Genomic DNA, 20,353 nt, shown 5'->3' with positions numbered 1-20,353 from the left:
ACAATTATATATATATATATATATATATATATATATATATATATATATATATATATATATATATATATATATATATATAATAAAGTAATGGTTTTTGAGAATAACTATTTTTGGCCAAGAAAAACTGAAAATATATTTTCATACACGTGGCCCACAAAGCCAAAATTTAGGAAATCAAAATGCATAAATTAGAAAATATTTTAAGCATTGCGTTGAGATGCAAGTCTTGTGAATTCAAGTGCCATCTACTAGAATGCTTCCAAAATTCTAACTTTGTCTTCTTCTTTCAGTACAAACATGTCACTCATATATCCCGCATAGCCATTATTGCATTCCCATGCTAACTCTGATAATCGAGTTAAAATTTTTTCCTAAAAAATTGTCGAATGGTAATCTTGGTTGGAATATGGGAGTTGAATTGTTACTTGGAAGTACTATCCTCTGTATTCAAAATTTGCTCAACTATGAATCAATTCACTAATATTCTAGTAGTAGAACTTTCTCTTTGAAGGTGGTGTGAGAGAACTTGACTGTGAAATTATATCAACTTACTTTTTCCTTAAATCATCATTACATGTTGTAATGGTTTTGGAAATGTCACCACCTTGAATTTATGAATTAAATTTAATAAATGCCATTGTAAAAGAAAGGCATTATTAAACACTCAAACTCATGTAACCAGCCTTGCATGTCTTTTCACCACTAAATCAACCATTAAGGGAGCATGTTAGAGATCCTTTGGGAACTATAGCCTTGGAAAACACATAAAGCACGAAGCTTGGTAGTTTATTACCATATTTTATGGCATGGAATTCTAAATACTCAATATTTTTGATTTTTTGATATGATATAATCATCATGACACTCAACAAAGGATTATTGGTATTTGAGAGTTGATCGAGAACTTTTGAATAATTGGAAACAATTCTATGGTCCACATATTGGCCGGTAAGCTGATAGAATGATTTTCTATCGGCTAATTGGGGATCACATGAACTTTTGTGGATTTTAACTTTGGTTCGAGGGTTCAAGATAAAGGCGATATCCCAACTTTACATTGGTGCTCTGATTTTTCAAAACATCTTTTTTAAAAAGAGATTATCTATCAGGTATAATTGAAAAAAGATGAAGAACGAGACATAAAGAAGAACAAGATTCGGTTTCAAAGGGGGGCACCAAAAAATATAAAAAAATCAGGATAACAACAGGCTCTGAGGGGGGACACAGATTAAACGGGACGAAGAGAATCTAGAACTCATCATGTAGACTAGTGCCTTGTCCATTAGGTTACAAAGTCGGAGAGGCAAAGAACAAGGAGTTGCTTTGCAGAGGGTTGGGGGAACTGGGAAGAAGGTAGAAGCTACCAAGCCAAAATTGGAAAAACAAAAAATCCAAACCTACATCACACCAAAACTATTTACAAATATGTATAGGGAAGGAAGCCCCCTACCTCAATAAAGATCCAGGATGCTCACATAAAACCACTAATAGGCTGGGAAAAATATAAACCCTTTTGGAGCAATGGATTATGGCCATAAAATGTGATCAAGAACAATGGTCAGCTAGTGAATGCTTCACTGCTAAGCCTCAGACCAATGTACTGCAGAAGTCTCTTGTAAATGCATTCATTCCCAAATAACTACTCTCCATCATAAAATTTTGAATCATAGCTCGCCTCTTTCCTGTCTTCTTGTATGATCTCTGTAAAATGACCTAGCTAATATTAATTAAGACCAACCCTTCTTCTTTTAGACCACAAGATAAATCCATCTTCACACATGCAATTACTAGTTGTGGCTTCAGAATATTACACTCCACAACCATGGGATCAAATTCTATAGACATTGCCTCTTCTCTTTCCAAACAAATAAAATCATCATTAAGAGCATAGGCTAAGTGAAAAGGCATTCTATCCATACCTCCATTAGGCTCAACCATCAAATTGTCCAATCCTTCAATTTTATTTTTATTAATTGAGCCATGACTATAGGAATCAAGAAACGGAAATAAAACTTTCATAACATCTTCATCAAGAAAAGAGTTTATGAAATTAGAAGGGCATATTACCTCCTTTTGAAACTCTTTTTCATGCTTTCCTTGGTCAAGAAAACTAAAAGACGAATACCCAAGATGGATTATATGAAAATCTAATTGATTGGTTTCTTTCATATCTACTAGATTTTCAAACTCCTCTTTATTTTCATCATAAAAAATAAAAGCTTCCAATTCTTAACTATAATTTAAGAACTCTTTTGCAGCCTCATTAGAAATAATATTTTCTTGATCCTTTTCATCAATTCTAAAAGTAAAAGCTTCTAATTCAGGAGGGAATGAAAGCACAAATACAATAACATTCATATCTTTCTTTGTATCAGTAGAGTTGCAAGTGCATGTGTCTATATTAACTTTAGTGATATGACCATCTTTATCCTTGATTCCACACCGAGAATAGTTATTTTAACTCTTCAAGAACCAATCAAGAATAAAGACACTCTTATTCTCCTCTAGTAATGCTTCTCTTTCAAAAGGGATGAGCGAATGCCCAATCTTTTCCATTTGCATGCATGCCAAAGAAGATTTTGGCTCTTTTTTTATGCTAATGCAGGTTCCATGGCACAACATCTTGTTCATCCATGGTGGTAAGATTATGGGAGTGACGAGGATATGAAGAAATATGTAGTACCCCTGCCCTAATCAATTTCTAATCTCGGTTTAATCTTAGTTAGTTTATCATAATACAATGATTATAGTCAGATGTGTTGATTTAGTGCATATTTGTTAATGTGTTTTCGCACTAGATGTATGCAAGTTGTTTAGTGTTCCTATTTCATGGTATTAATATCAGGCTAATGCTTTCATTAAGTTTATATATGTATGCATGTATGACTCTTAATTGCAGGAGATTTCAGGTACAACACCGCATGAGTGCGAGGTTCGTCTTCACCTAGATTTGCAGGTTTGAATGTACTTCTTTAATCCTTAGAGTTGGATTAGGTGGTCGTAAGACCCTAGTTGACCATAGTCGTGCTCAAGTAAGCATCACCAGTCGTCGTCGGTATTCCCTTTTAGTTTGGGTGTGCGAGTCGTCTGTCTGGTTGACCTTCTTGGTTTTCGTGTTTGGTGTGTATGGTTAAATTGATTAATTAGTCCTTAGTATTTAATTTGATTAAATATGTGTTTGTGCATTAAAGATTAATGGACTAAATTAAACAGGATTTCTTTATGTGATTTATCGTTAATCTGAATTGCTCAATTTAAATTGGGAGCAAGTTCAATTAAATGGTTAAATTTAAATATTAAATGTATTATGTTTATGCCTACGAAAAGAAAGATTTAATTTTAATTGAAATACAATTAATTTTATCTTCTTGGCATTTTGGAAATAGAAAGGTTAAATTGAATTAATTGAGAAAACCAATTTTGTATTGAAAAGCAATTTAATTTGTTGATATAGTTGGAAAATAGTAATTTTTGGGAATTATTTTAAATAAAATTTTTAAATCCAAAAATGAGATTTTTGGTCAAACTTCTCCCATTTAACCTAGACTTTTGGAAAATATTGGGGATTGAATTTTTTTGAAGAAAAATATAATTTTGGAAAAATATTTTGGAGGAAATTAGGGGGTTTTGGGAGGAAGAAGGTTTCTGGAGCTTGCAGGTGGGTTCTCCTTCAAATCCCTTCCAGGAATGCATATGGAGGTAGGAATTACCTTATTTGTCTTCCTTGTTACCAAAGAAATGGTCTGTGGTTGAAAGAAAAATGTTTGTTAAAAAAATCAATCTTTCAAGTTGATTTTAGATGTAATTTGGATTTGTAATTATAGAACTATGCTTATCAGCTTTTGTTTTTGCATAAATAGTTGAATCATTGTGTTAAAAATGGTTCTTTTTGTCCATATATGGATTTTTGTTAAAAAATTTATTTGGGGTTTTGATATTCCTCAATTTGTTTTGGGTATTTGAAACCCTTGGTGGTTCAAAAGAGGTATTCCCATCAATAACATGAAATAAAACATATTTCATACCAAACTGATTTTTATATTGCAAATCGAAATTGTGTTTAAAAAAAAAAAAAGATGAATATTTTAGTCTCTGGGAGACTGTATTTTTTTACTGTGTGTGTTTGACAATAAAAATTGTAAAAAAAAAAATATATAAAAAAAAACAAACTAATTTAATACCCACGTGGCAGGGCACAAACCCCCACCACGCAGGAGGTAGCTTGCTACCATGGTAGCGGGCTGCTACCAAATGGTAGCAGCGCTGCCCATGGCAGCTGCTTGCTACCATTTGGTAGCAGCGCTACCGTGGGTAGCGTGAGCTCCCAAGGGGGGGCCCATGTGGGTTCCCTCCCTCCCCTTGTTATATGATTTTGTTTTCTTAAAAAAGAAGAAACATGTTTTTTTTCATATGTTTTAAAAAAAAAAAAGAATATATATATATATATATTATAATTTAATATTATAATAAATGTATTTTTAATTAAGTTTATTTTTAATTATGATTAAATATTCATTAAGTAATAAACTATGATTAATTTGTTATTAATTATTTGTATAATGGATATTGTACATTACTTAATGCTCAAATTATATTTTATTATTAATGAATATTTTTCTAATTAAATACTTAATTTGTTAATTCCGTTATTAATTATTAATTTGTTATATTTAATTAATCGTGAATTAATAAATATATTCATTAATTAATAGTTAATTTTGGATTCTTCTATATGTGCGTAAGGAAGTAATTTTTGGATTTTGGAAATGATTATCTACATTTGGATTCCATATATATTTATGTTTCCTTGATCCGTATAGTGTAACTGGGCTTGGAAAATATGAAACTGTAGAGATTGGTTTTGAACCAGTATGTCAATGATGTTTTAATTGGAGATTAAATATCTTATTTAATTGGTTAATGGTTGTCTGATTTTATTAATGTGAAATTGGTTTAAGAACTCATTATGGCTTATTATATGTGTTCGATGCAATGAACCTTAGAGAGTTAGAAAACCAAGAACAACCTATACCTAGATGAGGTAGATAACTGCAATCTAATATAGACCATGTAGAAAACTTGATCGACTTTTAACGTTTAGATCAATTCAGAAAAGATTGTATCTACTGGATATTACTTATGCGAGTTTTATTTCTGTATTCGCTTTTGTTTAAATAATGGCAAGTCATGCTTTGTTTGATAGGACCCTGTCGTATGGATTGATTTGGGGTACTTGTTTCAATCCTCGGTTCCGAGTTGACTGTTGTTTTGTGGTAGTGTCGTATTTGGTCATATCCTTTGTGTGGGTGTCGAATGATGATTCGTGGTTGACCATAGTTGGTCAGGTCTCTGGTTAGAGTACTGTCAGTAGTGTACCTCTTTTGAGTCATGTTTGACCAGATGGTTGTTCCCTCCTTTTGAACTCTGTTTTCTTGACCATGTGTGTTCATTGGTTTATGAGGTTGCTTGGGTATAGTCTAGTGTCGTAAGGGAAAGTGGCTTTCGATTGGGGGCCATGCCCAAAGTGACTGTTGGGTAACCCATCGAAAGTGAGTCTAATAAGTGATAACCTAACAGTAGATTAGAATGTTAATCTCTAAGTAAGATAATTGTGCCTCACACATGAGATGAGTGCTAACACAGACTTGACATGCTGTGAGAAGGCCTGAAATGGCAAACCATCATCCTTGTCTTCACGAAAGGATGTATGGGTCCGCATGAGGCTTGGATGGGCCGGAGGCTCAGATTAGGTTGCCAGGGTAACCAGTGTATGGGGCCGGAACTTATTAAGACCTGCCATGGTAACCATACCAGGTTGTGTGATGACACTTGTCCCTACGTTCACTAGTGTATTGTCATTTGGTCTTGATAGGAGCACCTTTTGTGGAGTTGTCCTGTGATTTATGCCCTTGTGAGTATCGGTTTCATGTTAGACCTTGAGTGGTGATGACTCAGTTTTGTGGATGCTCCAATGAACCTTTGTATTAGCTTTGATTATGTTCAGCTAGATCCTTTTCATTTCAGGGATCGTTTATGTATTTATTGACCGATGCGGTCGTTTGTATATTGGTTACGTTTTTCCTTGATGGCCGGATTGTAAATGGTGTAACCTCTTGTATTCTTAACTTTATTAATTATCAGAGGGGTCTTGCAGTTGAGCAGACCTGGAGATGTAGCCCTTTAGGGGTGAACTCTAAGATCATTATGGTGTTATGTGATGTTATTCTCTTATGTTTCCCTTATTCAATTTATCATGTATGAATAGCTTATGTTAGAATGTATAGGTGGATAAGATGGAATTAACTTTAAATGCTTGTATGCAGTCCTTTCTTGAATGCAGTAAATTGGATCATGAATGAATGTAGCTTAGTATAATGGAATATATTCAGTTGTTGTTAAGAAAATTAAGTATGCTTGAAAAGATCTCATAAGTTTATGGTGAAATTCTTGTGTGTTAGAATATTAGATGCATGGCTTTTATTTTAATGAAAAGTATGAATGAAGGATATAGATAAATCTAAATGGATGAGCCTTATCTTGTGAATTATATATTTCCATCTTTTGAAAGAAATTATCCTGATTAAGAATTATCTCGTTATTAAGATAATCAGCTTATGGGATCAATTGTGTGAGTTAAGTGAATTGTGAAATTTAAGTAATCTCGTTGGGAAACTCTTTAGGTGTTAGTTGATGTCTTTCGCTATGTAATCTGAATCTTTGATATCTTGTTGTATCTTAATGTGGTGTAACTTTAAAAAAAAAAATTTGTTGCACTCCATTCTTGAGTTATAGCTTAATCCCTTTGGGGTTTCCTGGTGGGGCATTACAAAATACAACACTCATCATTTCCAAGCTCCTCTTTAATCAGCTTCAACTTTTCCACGGTTGCCTATAACTGATGAGTTTCTTGCTAGAGGTCCTTGAGTAAATAATATCTATGATGCATGCTCTTCAATAATAGTATAGACTTGTGGTCTTCAAATGGACGTAACTTTCTCCTCTTAGCTTCATAGATGCTTTCTCTAAAATCATTCCAAAATGAATGAAGCACCTCATCATCTTCAACTAGTATTTCTTGAAAATTTGGTGGAGGCCGCCTTCTAGGCTAGGGCTATTTTCTTTGCTTGGTTTGACCTTGGATCATTGTTCTGAAACATTTAAACAAACAAAGTCGCCAAAATTCTTTTCTGAGAAGGCAACATTAGATATATGAAATAGGAAAAACACAGTCTTTTCATCTCCCCAGTAGAGTCGCCAAAAATCTGTTGGTCAATAGATTTTGTCATTCAGTTTTATACTCTTTTGCCCATGTCGATGACAATCTAACCAATATTTGAGTCACCTGCAATGGTGTTGGCATTTCAATAGAAGAAGATTGTTGATATTCATTAAGGATATTGAGAAGGTTGTTGGAGATTATTTGATATAACTGAAAAGGGATGATAACTATCTTTATAACATTATTTTGTCATTGATGTCAAGAAATTGATTTTCTAATTCAGTATGATGTTGCCATATCTTGAGAAGATTGATTTGAAGAGAATTAAGTTTTTGGTAAAAGACATAGAAAGAATGTGATGAATAAGGGGAGAAATAAGTTATTCAATGGGCAACTATTACCGAGTTAGACAATGATGAGATCATGATGTTTAGATTGTTTTGATATCCTACATATGTTGTTGATTGTAAGGTTAATACTATACCATGTCACCGAGCAAAGAACCTAGTCGGTAAACCCTAAGGTTATCGATATCGGTTAATGAAGGCGGAATGTCTACCGAGTAAAGTTTAGTATTTACCGAGTTGCAACCGAGTTATGATAGATCACATTGGATGGATAAAAGCATTATTTAATGAAAGACAATGATGAGCTAGAGATGTATAAATGATTAGTATGTCATGCATGAAGTTTGTTAAGGATCTATGGCAATAGAAGATCGACAAGAAGATCTACAGCGCAGATTGAACTGCAATAACCTTATGCAAGTTCCAAGAAAGGAATGCAAGTCCCAAGGCAAGGTAAAATGTTTTCATATCGAAGGATACATTGAAACTAGTCAAGATTGAAGATCTGATGGTTAAGATTGATCATGGGAAATGTCATCAAGGAGATTAAGCGGTTAGCAAATTGTTTATAAATAAGAAATTGTTGATGAACAATGTATGCGGGCAAGTGTAAGCATAGGGATGCTACATAGTGATTACTGAGCATAGAAGCTTGAAGACCTGTTTGAATAATAGAGTAAGGAGCCCAACAGAGGGACAAGATAAGTCCTATGACAAGATTGTTTTGAGCAAATAAGAATATGCTTTAGCATTTTTTATGTGAAGTTGCAAATATATTTTTATTATTGTTATTTTGTAAGTGACAAAAAATCTCTTAACCAAGTGGACTTAACAGTCTTATTTATAAACCCTCTAGCTAGGTGACATTCTAAATGAGTGTTTGAAATCCTTTAACAAGGTCACTTCTAACAAAGTGAAGATCCTAACAGATCTGAGGGAAATCCCTTAACCAGGTCACATCTAGCAATGTGTTTGTAATCTTTAACAGGATTTGCTTTTAACCGAGCATACTCTAGAAGAGTATATTTCTTAGTGGGTCCGAAATCCCATAGTGGTTTTTTCCTATTTGAGTTTCCACGTTAAATCTGGTGTTATATGTGTTATGATGTTTATGTGTTTGCATGTTTAGCAGTTTTTGGTTATATTGCTGAAGTATAAGTTACCGAGGTTGAATCTGTTAATTTTATGGAAGATTAAGTTTGTATGATTCACCCCCCCCCCCTCTCATCTTGTTAGCTATTGGCATCAAAACTTTACAATTGGTATCAGAGCTTTGGAATTTGGAAGAAATAGTTTAAAGGCACTTGAGGCAAAGATCCAAAGATATATAAAAGGGATGCACCAAAGCTGAACAAGTCATGTTTCTCCACATGGTAGAAAAGGATGAAGCCGCATTTATCAGGAATTGGAGAATATGCAACATATTACTTGGAGAATGATTACATACAACCAAGCACAAACCTGATGACCTTGGAAGAGATAAAGGCAAAGCAAGAACATATTCAAGCTATGATTGAAATGACATCAGCATTGACCGACATAGAGTTTAATGATCTAGAAGGCTATAATGATACAAAAGCAATGTGGACCAAGCTCATATATGTATATGGTGGTGATGAACATGTCCAAAGAGAAAAAGTAGATAGTCTAAGAGGACAACTTGAATCCATGAGAATGAATGAAGGTGAGAACATAACCCAATACAGGACAAGGTTAAAGGAGACTGTCAATCAAATTAAAAGAGCAGGAGGAACTATTGAAGAAAAAGGATGTAACAAGTAAGTTGTTGAGAACCCTTCTACCTGCCTATGCCATTCAAGTCTCTACAATCAATGAATTGAGGTCTATACCTAACATGCCAGTTTCTTTGGATGCTACTATTGGTAGGCTACATGCATTTGAGTTAAGTAATTTTGATAACAGTGGGTCTTCGGTAAATAAAGTAGAATCTGCATTCAGTTCTTTTCATATTGGTGAATCTGATGATTACAATGATAGAATGAGGAAGTACTCCGAAGGGAATCACAGTGGAGCAAGTGAAATATTTCGCAAGAACAAGGAAGAAGTGTACAAACTGTATGAGGAAATCAAGAAGCAAGAAGAGTTTGAAGCGTTATTAGCCAGAAGGTTACCGAGAGGAAAAGGTAAGTATAAAGGAAAGCTACCTTTAAAATGTTTCAATTGTGATAAAATAGGACATATGGCTTGTAACTATCTTGACAAAGAATCTAGTGAAAAGAGAGAATACCGAGATAATAGGTAGAAAGACAACCAATACAGAGGACACCGAGACTTCAGAAGGAGAGATAGAAAGACATGCCTAGTAGCTAATGAGGAATCCAACGATGATAAATATGATGAAACTGATATAGAGGAAGTTGTTTATGTGGCTATTAAAGATGGATCTGATGAAGAAAGGTATGAAAGAAAAAGCCCTAATATCTCACATAAATAATAATGATTCTTGGATCATAGACAGTGGATGCTCACATCACATGACGGGCGATAAACACAAGTTTGTTAAATTAGAAGACTATGATGGAGGCTATGTAAGATTTGGTAATGATGCACCATGTTCGGTGAAACGTAAAGGATCTATAACACTTCTTGACAATGCTAAATATGATGATGTATACTGGGTTGAAGGATTGAAATACAATTTGTTGAGTGTAGCATAGCTAAACAATATAGGATACCGAATAGAATTTCAGAAAGGAATTGTCAAAGTTCATGACAAGCATGGAAAGTTAGCTGCTACCGGGACATAAACAAAAGGTAATACATTTCATCTAGATGCAACTCGGAACAAGTGTCTTTATGCTAAGATAGATGATACCTGGTTATGGCATAAAAGGTTTTGTCATGTAAATTTTGATAATCTGATCAAAATAAGCAAGAAGCACCGAGTAAGAGGTCTACCGAGTCTTGAAAAACCTGAGAATGCTATGTGCCGAGGATGCCAGATGGGTAAGATGACAAGATCAAGCTTTACAAGGAAGTCCTACATTTCTAAAGGAATTTTAGATCTAGTACACACTGATCTTTGTGGTCCCATGAAAGTTCAAAGTTATTATGGTGATAAATATTTCATATTATTTGTGGATGATTACTCAAGGATGATGTCAGTTATGTTTTTAAAAGAAAAATCAAAATCTTTTCAAATGTTTAAATGGTACAAGGCAAGAGTTGAAAATGAAACAGGAAGACAACTGAAATGTCTTAGATCTGATAGAGGAGGAGAGTTCACTTCTGATGAATTTAACTTATTCTGCAATGATCATGGTATAAAAAGACAAGTATCTGCACCGAGAACACCTCAGCAAAATGGGATAGCCAAGAGAAGAAATAGATCAATTATGGATTGTGCCAGAACCCTGATGATAGAAAAAAGGGTACCTCAAACATTTTGGAGAGAAGCAATCAACATTGCAATTTATACCTTGAACTGAGTTCAACTGAAGAAAGGAACTATGAAGACACCATATGAGATCTGGTATGATAAGAAACCTAATGTAAGTTATTTTAAAATCTTTGGAAATAGATACTATGTTCATAAAGATGATAGAAATGGAAAGTTTGATTAGAAAAGTGAAGAGGGAACATTTCTTGGTTATTCTTCTAGAAGTAAAGCATTTAAATGTCTGATCAAATCATATAATAAAATAGTGGAAAGTACAAATGTGAAAATTGATGAATTTGCAGAAAGAAATGATGAAGGAAATTCCAAAGAACCAGAAGATTATGAAGAATTCATTTATGTTCAACCGAGAAGTCCTACCGAGAAAGCTGCTGAAGAAAATGAAGATAATGTCTAGTTACCGAGTGATGAAGAAGATCATATAGATCCTATTGAGCCTATATTAGCCAAATATGTCAGAAGACATCATGCATCAAGTCAGATTATAGGAGATAGGGATGATCCAATGATGACAAGGAATAAACTGAGACAGAACACATGTTTGATATCTGAATTTGAACTGAGAATAGTAAAAGAGGCATTTAATAGTGAAGATTGGGTAAATGCTATGACAGAAGAGATTGATCAAATCAAGAAGAATGACACATGGACATTGATCCCAAGACCGAAGGACAAAAATGTAATTGGTACAAAGTGGATTTTCAGAAACAAGCTAAATGAAAAAGGTGAGGTCATTTGAAACAAAGCAAGACTAGTTTGTAAAGGTTATGCTCAAGAAGAAGGAATAGATTATGGTGAGACTTTTGCACCTGTGGCTAGACTTGAGGGAGTAAGAACATTGTTGGCATATGCTGCTTTCAAAAATTTCAAGGTATATCAAATGGATGTTAAATCTGCATTTTTGAATGGTATACTAGAAGAAGAAGTTTATATAGAACAACCTGAAGGATTTGTTGAAGACAAGAGTAAAGAACAGGTCTGTAAATTGAACAAAGCTTTATATGGTCTGAAACAAGCAACTAGAGCATGGTATGAAAGACTGCACTCTTATTTAATCAAGATTGGTTTTATAAGGACAAGTGAAAACAACAACATGTACATGAAGAATGATGAGAACAATGGAATATTGATCTCAACCATATTTGTTGATGATATTATTTTTTGTGGTAATGACTCCTTATGCAAGAATTTTGGAAATGAAATATGCAAAGAATTTGAGATGTCATTAATTGGTGAGATAAAATATTTGATAGGTTTCAGATATTGCAAATGAAAGATGAGATTTTCATTACTCAATCCAAGTACATAAAGGAAATCTTGAAGAAATTTGGAATGGAGGATTCTAAACCTGTAAGTACTCCTATGACTACCAATTGTAAGCTATCAAAGAATGATGAATTGTCATTTGTTTATGAAACACTTTACCGATCCATGATTGAAAAGTTGAAATATGTTGTGCATAGTAGACCGGATATAGCACATGCAGTAGATATTGTTGCAAGATTCTCTACAGATCCCAAGGAAACCCATATGACAACAATCAAGAGAATTTTCAGATACCTGAGAGGCACTGAAGATTATGGCTTAGTATATGAAAAGGGAAATGATTTTGATTTAAAAGTTTATACTGATGCTGATTGGGTAGGCAACATAGATGACAGGAAAAGCACAAGTGGTGGAGCTTTCTTTTTAGGAGAAAGACTAGTAAGTTGGCTTAGCAAGAAACAAGGATGTATTTCACAGTCAACAACAGAAGTTGAATATGTTGCTGCAACATTGAATTGTACCAATATAGCATGGATCAAACAACTGTTGGAAGGTATAAATGAGAAAGTTACCGAGCCAGTAACTATATTATGTGATAATACAAGTTCCATTAACATTTCAAAGAATCCGGTAATTCACTCTAAGACAACGCATATCTCTATAAAGTATCATTATCTCAGAGAAGAAGTTCAAGAGAAGAAAGTTGTGCTGGAATATATCAGTTCAAAGGAGAAAATAGCAGACATCTTCACAAAACCACTGCCAAGGGACACTTTTGAGTATCTCAGAAGCAAGTTAGGGGTCCTACCCCTATCTTCTACTCACTAACAGAGTTTGGTGAAAGCATCAATTCGATGAATCTATAGAATATTATGTGTGGATTGATGCCAATTTACACACTTTAGAAGGTTTTCTAAAGGTGTGCAAGAAATAGTGAATAGAGACAAGTTGCTCTGACCGAGACTGAGATGATACACAACAAGGCAAATCATTTCACAGAGGAAGAAATCATGATTTATTTCTTTTACTTTTTGGCATTGTTGTCAAAGGGGGAGAAGACTAAATGGTAAAATCCTAAATAAAGAAGATAACGAAAGACTAATTACAGGGGGAGAAGACTACAAAAGGGAGAAGACTTCAGAAGATTTTAACAACTCAAGGATAACAAGAGAAGTCTAACAGCAATCTGAATCTGAATCAATTTGAATATCTTGTTGGTATTACCATTTAAAAGTTGGTTTTGCCATCAATGCCAAAGGGGGAGATTGTTGGCATTTCAATAGAAGAAGATTGTTGATATTCATTAAGGATATTGAGAAGGTTGTTGGAGATTATTTGATATAACTAAAAAGGGATGATAACTATCTTTATAACATTATTTTGTCATTGATGTCAAGAAATTGATTTTCTGATTCAGTATGATGTTGCCATATCTTGAGAAGATTGATTTGAAGAGAATTAAATTGTCGGTAAAAGACACAAAAAGAATGTGATGAATAAGGGGAGAAATAAGTTATTCAATGGGCAACTATTACCGAGTTAGACAATGATGAGATCATGATGTTTAGATTGTTTTGATATCCTACATATGTTGTTGATTGTAAGGTTAATACTATGTCACCGAGTAAAGAACCTAGTCGATAAACCCTAAGGTTATCGATATCGGTTAATGAAGGCGGAATGTCTACCGAGTAAAGTTTAATATTTACCGAGTTCCAACTAAGTTATGACAGATCGCATTGGATGGATAAAAGCATTATTTAATGAAAGACAATGATGAGTCGGAGATGTATAAATGATTGGTATGTTGTGCATGAAGTTTGTTAAGGATCTATGGCAATAGAAGATCGACAGGAAGATCTACAGCGCAGATTGAACTAGAATAACCTTGTGAAAGTTCCAAGAAAGGAATGCAAGTCCCAAGGCAAGGTAAAATGTTTTCAGATCGAAGGATACATTGAACCTAGTCAAGATTGAAGATCTGATGGCTAAGATTGATCATGGGAAATGTGATCAAGGAGATTAAGTGGTTAGCAAATTGTTTATAAATAAGAAATTGTTGATGAACAATGTATGCGGACAAGTGTAAGCATAGGGATGCTACATAGTGATTACTGAGCACAGAAGCTTGAAGACCTATTTGAATAACAGAGTAAGGAGCCCAACAGAGGGACAAGATAAGTCCTATGACAAGATTGTTTTGAGTAAATAAGAATCTGCTTTAGCATTTTAGATGTGAAGTTGTAGATATATTTTTATTATTGTTATTTTGTAAGTGACAGAAAATCTCTTAACCGAGTGGACTTAACAGTCTTATTTGTAAACCCTCTAGCAAGGTGACATTCTTAATGAGTGTTTGAAATCCTTTAACAAGGTCACTTCTAACAAAGTGAAGATCCTAACAAATCTGAGGGAAATCCCTTAACCAGGTCACATCTAGCAATGTGTTTGTAATCTTTAACAGGATTTGCTTTTAACCGAGCATACTCTAGAAGAGTATATTTCTTAGAGGGTCTGAAATCCCACAATGGTTTTTCCCTATTTGGGGTTCCACGTTAAATCTGGTGTTATATGTGTTATGATGTTTATGTGTTTATGAGTTTGCATGTTTAGCAGTTTTTGGTTATATTGCTGAAGTATAAGTTACCGAAGTTGAATCTGTTAATTTTATGGAAGATTAAGTTTGTATGATTCACCCCCCCCCTCTCATCTTGTTAGCTATTGGCATCATAACTTTACAAATGGTACTTGAAAGTGCTCTTTGCTTATTTTACAAGGTGCATCTACCTCCGAATGATATGCAATGAATGAAAACATAGGGTATGCTTTTCACCAGAAAGCAAAAAAGAAAAACTAACACCTACCCATAACCATGAAAGTAGATGCAAAGGATTGATTTTAGAGTGAAGTGAATGTAGACAAACAACGCAAAGTTTACTTATCCTACACTCACAAATGATAGCCAGGGAAAGAAAGAATAGTAGACCCTATTCAATAGATGATTTATTCTAAATTCAAAGCTTTATAATTAAACACATATACAATTCATTATAGATGAGTGACATTGAAGAGAAACCACAAAGAAACACAGTCCATTGCAATTTAAAGAAAACATTAATAATTAAACAAATCTTTATAATTAAACACATATACAATTCATTATAAATGAGTGACATTGAAGAGAAACCACAAAGAAACACAGTCCATTGCAATTTAAAGAAATCATTAATAAATTTAAATATTTAAAAATAGCTTCTTTACTTCTTCACTATCAAAACATGAGTTCACACACACACACACACACACACACACACACACACACACACACACACACACACACACACACACACATTGAATAAAGTAATGGTTTTTGAGAATAACCATTTTTGGCTAAGAAAAAAAATAAATATATTTTTATACACGTGATCCACAAAGCCGAAATTTAGGAAATCAAAATGCATAAATTAGAAAATATTTTAAGCATCGTGCCAAGCTACAAATATTCAAATGCCATCTACTAGAATGCTTCCAACATTCTAGTTTTGTCTTCTTCTTCTTCCAATACAAACATGTCACTCATATATCCTACATAGCCATTATTGCATTCCCATGATAACTCTGATAATCTAGTTAAAATATCTTCCTAAAAATTGTCGAATGGTAAACTTGGTTGGAATATAGGAGTTGAACCATTACTTGGAAGCACTATCTTTTGTAATCGAACTTTTCTTAACTATGAATCAATTCACTGATATTCTAGCAGTAACACTTTCTCTTTGAAAGTGGTGTGAGAGAACTTGAGTGTGACATTATATCAACTTACTTTTTCCTTAAATCATCATTACATGTTGTAATGGTTATGGAAATGTCACCACCTTGAAATTATGAATTAAATTCAATAAATGTCATTATAAGAGAATGACATTATTAAATGCTCAAACTCATGTAACCAACCTTGCATGTCCTTTCACCACTAAATTATCCATTAAGGGAGCATGTTAGAAATCCTTTGGGAACTACATGTTGGAATAAAGGATCCAAGGAACACTAAGTTGGGGTGGGGGGGGGGGGGGTGAATCAGTGTTCTATAATTTAAACTTAGTTAACCAGATCTTTAAATGACTTAATACAGATTAAGAAAAGTAAAATGCAGAAACATAAAGCAAGGAACAACAATATCATAACACCAAGTTTTTTATGTGGAAACCTGGTTAAGGGAAAAACCACGGTGGGATTCAAACCCACAATATTAGTACACTTAGATAGAAGTATAAAAATATTACAAAAGGGAATGCACATCCATTCAGGCACACTTTTTAGAGCTCACTGCTCAGATTACAAATAAGGCAACAACCCCGAAAGGCTCACTACCTTACAAATGTTTGAAAGACATTACAATGAATTTTGAACTATGAAGTAGCATTAACAAATACATGTGAATAGTTTTAGTTAAGCACAAAATATTGAATCTCACTCTATTCTGCAACACTACTCTATTCTGATATTCTGCTTCAATCCGGAGCATAATTCTAACACCTATGCACGTGGAACTGTGCACAATCACTCATACACACCTCGCACACAATCACCACACAAAAAAATACCCATTACAATTGATCTTATATATCCACATCACAAATTAAGAACCATTTCATGTTGGCTTCAATAACACGCCACAAAAGATGAAACATGTAAATGAGTCAGCTCAAATCCACCTTTAAAGCATATGTGAACCAAAACAAAATGTCCACACATTTCCGACATGAAAGCTCATCAACCTCAAATATGCAAACAACCACCAAAATCAATCCGCAAGATCTGCAAAAGCGAATCACTACACGCGACTATTATACATTGTTCATACCAAAAACATGATTACCGGATCTTCTAACTTGCACAAAACTCATCACCGAAGGCTGCAATCCAGGAATTAGGAATATTACATGACCACAAGCCTTCTTCAAAATATGCATAGAAAAATATACAACCAAAATAATTCTCTAACCAAAACTATTCACTATCGGATGTCCTACTCTGCTAACTGGACCTTACAGGACTTAAACAATCTTCACTCAATCTACTGGAATGATGAAAACCTGAAGTGTGGATACCAAAAATGATATGAGTTGCCATCAATGACAACATATAAACATGCTTGCAATGTCTCTTGCCAACAATCTCCCCCTTTGGCATTGATGGAAACACTTAGTAAAAAATGACTGTGTCGGATCAAGACCAAAATATACACACTGCAACCAAAACATTTCTCTATAGGATTCCAAAAAGCAAAAATTCCCCCTAAGATTAACATTTTTTACTCAACTAGTCTCCCCCTTTGAGATCAATGGCAAAGGTAGAGTGCCAGAAACCAAAAACCAAAAATGCTATGTACACATAGTCCTTTTATACTCACAAAAAATTGAAAATGTCAGCATAAGAATTCTTCAAGGAATTTAGGTGACTATCCTAGCTTTTCTTCAGACTCTATAATAGTCATGAGCCCACTGAGCAAGTATGCAAGTGCCTCTACTGATCTGAGATCAGATGGCTTAGAGGATTTTATGGAAGCTTGAGTATCTTTTGTTGGATATGGTTATTCATTGTTTTTGCTAGGATATGTTGTTGTCATTGATGTCAACATATTCTTGTGATTTATTCCGATGAGTTTGGGAAGATCTTCTAATTCGGTTTTGTAGTTTGGTTTTACAAATCATTGTTTTGCAGAATCCAGTATTTCCTTTGGTATATCCCAATGTGATAAGATCTTATGTTGAGGCTTTGGGATATTGTTTGGGATGATCTTGTAGATATTCACTTCAGATGGTTCATGTTTTGGTTCTCCACAAGTTATCTTTCTTTGTCACAGTTGCTGATTGGTTGTGTTCTTGAGTTTTATGATGTTGATCGATGAAGATTTGATAAGTGGTGTTGGTGCAGTTACTGGTGATGATTCTAACATGCTTGCTGGTGTTTCCTAGTCATGTCCTATTTGTTTTGGCAATTTGGATTGATTGTTGTGTGAGTTTTTAGTGGTTTTCATTAACCAATGATGATTTTTGTGTTATGCAGTATTTCTGATGGTGTAGCGTTTTGCGGTTGATCTTGGCATGATTTTCAGTGGATGTGATCATTTGGGAATTTGAATTAGGTCCATGCTATGTAATATAAATAATTATATTGGTCTTATGATCAATCTTTGTATCATGTAATGTAATTTTTGTGAGTTGAGGGTTGAGGGTTTAGCTGACCTTGTTATCAAGGTTGATTAATTGTATATGTAGGTGAGTTATTCACTTAGTTTTGTTGTTGTTATTATGTCTGTATTATCAGAGTGAGGTGAATGTGTGAACAATAAATTTATCATTCAGTGAAGTGTTGAGGTGAGATTGGTGTTGCAGGGAAGATAATTGTGCCTAACCAGAACTGTCATCAAGCATTTGTAAATGATATCATTGCAGTTCATTTTTTTTGGATTGTAGTCCAAATCATATTGTAAGTCAGTGAGACTTCCCTAAGGGTTGTAGCCTTCTGGGTAAATATATTTTGAGTAGTGATCTCTAGGCAGTGTGCTTGAATGCATGTGCATTCCCCATTATAATATTTTTCACATACTACTGCAGAGTATCATTGTACTGTGGGTAGGTTCCCACCGTGGTTTTTCCCTTAACCAGGTTTTCCACATCAAAAATCTTGGTATTGTGTGTTGTGCTATTAATTTGCTTATCTGTTTATAGCTGTAGTTTATCAGTTTTTGTTTTGGAGTTTAATTTTCTAGATCCAAAGAAGACTGATTCACCCCACCCTCTTAGTCTTCCTTCTTGATTGCTGCTAACAATTTGTATCAGAGCTAGATCTTCCGGTAGAAGCTTAATTGCTTGAGGAGATCCGAGATGGAAACTTAAGGTATTCTTTTCAAGAAGGACAGTTTGAGGTTCGATGGAAGTAACTATACTGTATGGAAGAGTCAGATGGAGGTGCACCTGAAATGTCTTGGAGATGATTACTGGAAGATTTATAAGAATGTCTATGTTGTTCCTCAGAATGGACCATCTATTCCTGATGAGGTTAAGGAAGAAAAATATAACATTAGAGCGAAGGAAGCATTTCTTAGTTCCGTGACTAATTCTGAAATGACAAATGTTATGGGAATTCAGTCCGCACATGAGATCTAGGAGAAGCTTGAGATCCTCTGTGAAGGTGATAATCAAGTAAAATTTGTTAAGTTGCAGAGTTTAAAAGGAAAGTACGAGACATTGAAAATGGGAGATGATGAGAACATACATTCATACATGACTTATAAGGTGAATGAACTTTTCCTTGGTATTAGATGTACCGATGGAAAGATTGAGGAAGATGAGATTGTTACTAAGGTGCTGATATCTTTGCCTCCTACTTATAAACATAAGGTTGCCGCTATTGATGAGATCCGGAGTGTGACTATAGTAATAAGAGATGCATTGGTTGGAAAACTTGCTACATTTGAGTAGAGCGAATTTGGAGAATCACATGGAAAGTTTGAGACTACATTTAGATCATCAACATCTATATCCGGTAAGTAGAAATATGATCCTGATGAGTGCAAGATATCCATATATGAAAGAGAAAGAAGAGAGATAGTAGAGCAAGAAAGAGAGCTTGATGAGCTTGAAGCATTGATTTCCCGAAGATTACCTAAAGGTGTTAGTAAGTATGATGGAAAGTTTCCCTTGAAATATTTTTCTTGTAATAAGATAGGACATTTTGCTTGTAGATGCTTGGAGAGAATGGCTAAGTATGAAAGACATGATAAGTTTGATAAGCATGATAGGTATGAGAATAATGAAAAATATGATAAGCTTATAAGTCTAATCGAAAGTTTAGGAACCAGAAGAATTATTATTATGTTGCAGATGAAGGTGTTACAGATGATTAATCAGAAGGAGATGAAGTTGTGTTTATTGCCATTAAAGAAGATAGACATGTACCTATTGATTCCACTAGTTGTTCTGTTGAGGAGAAAGCTTTGGCTACAAAGGTAGAAGAAAAGGGTGAATGGGTGATTGACAGCGGTTGTTCACATCATATGATCGATGATAAATTTTTTTATAAGCATGGAAAGGTATG

The sequence above is a fragment of the Cryptomeria japonica genome, chromosome 7 (assembly GCF_030272615.1).
Source record: "Cryptomeria japonica chromosome 7, Sugi_1.0, whole genome shotgun sequence".
NCBI classification, from domain to species: Eukaryota; Viridiplantae; Streptophyta; class Pinopsida; order Cupressales; family Cupressaceae; genus Cryptomeria; species Cryptomeria japonica.
The sequence above is the reverse complement of the archived record's forward strand: the minus strand, read 5'-3'. Positions refer to the sequence as shown.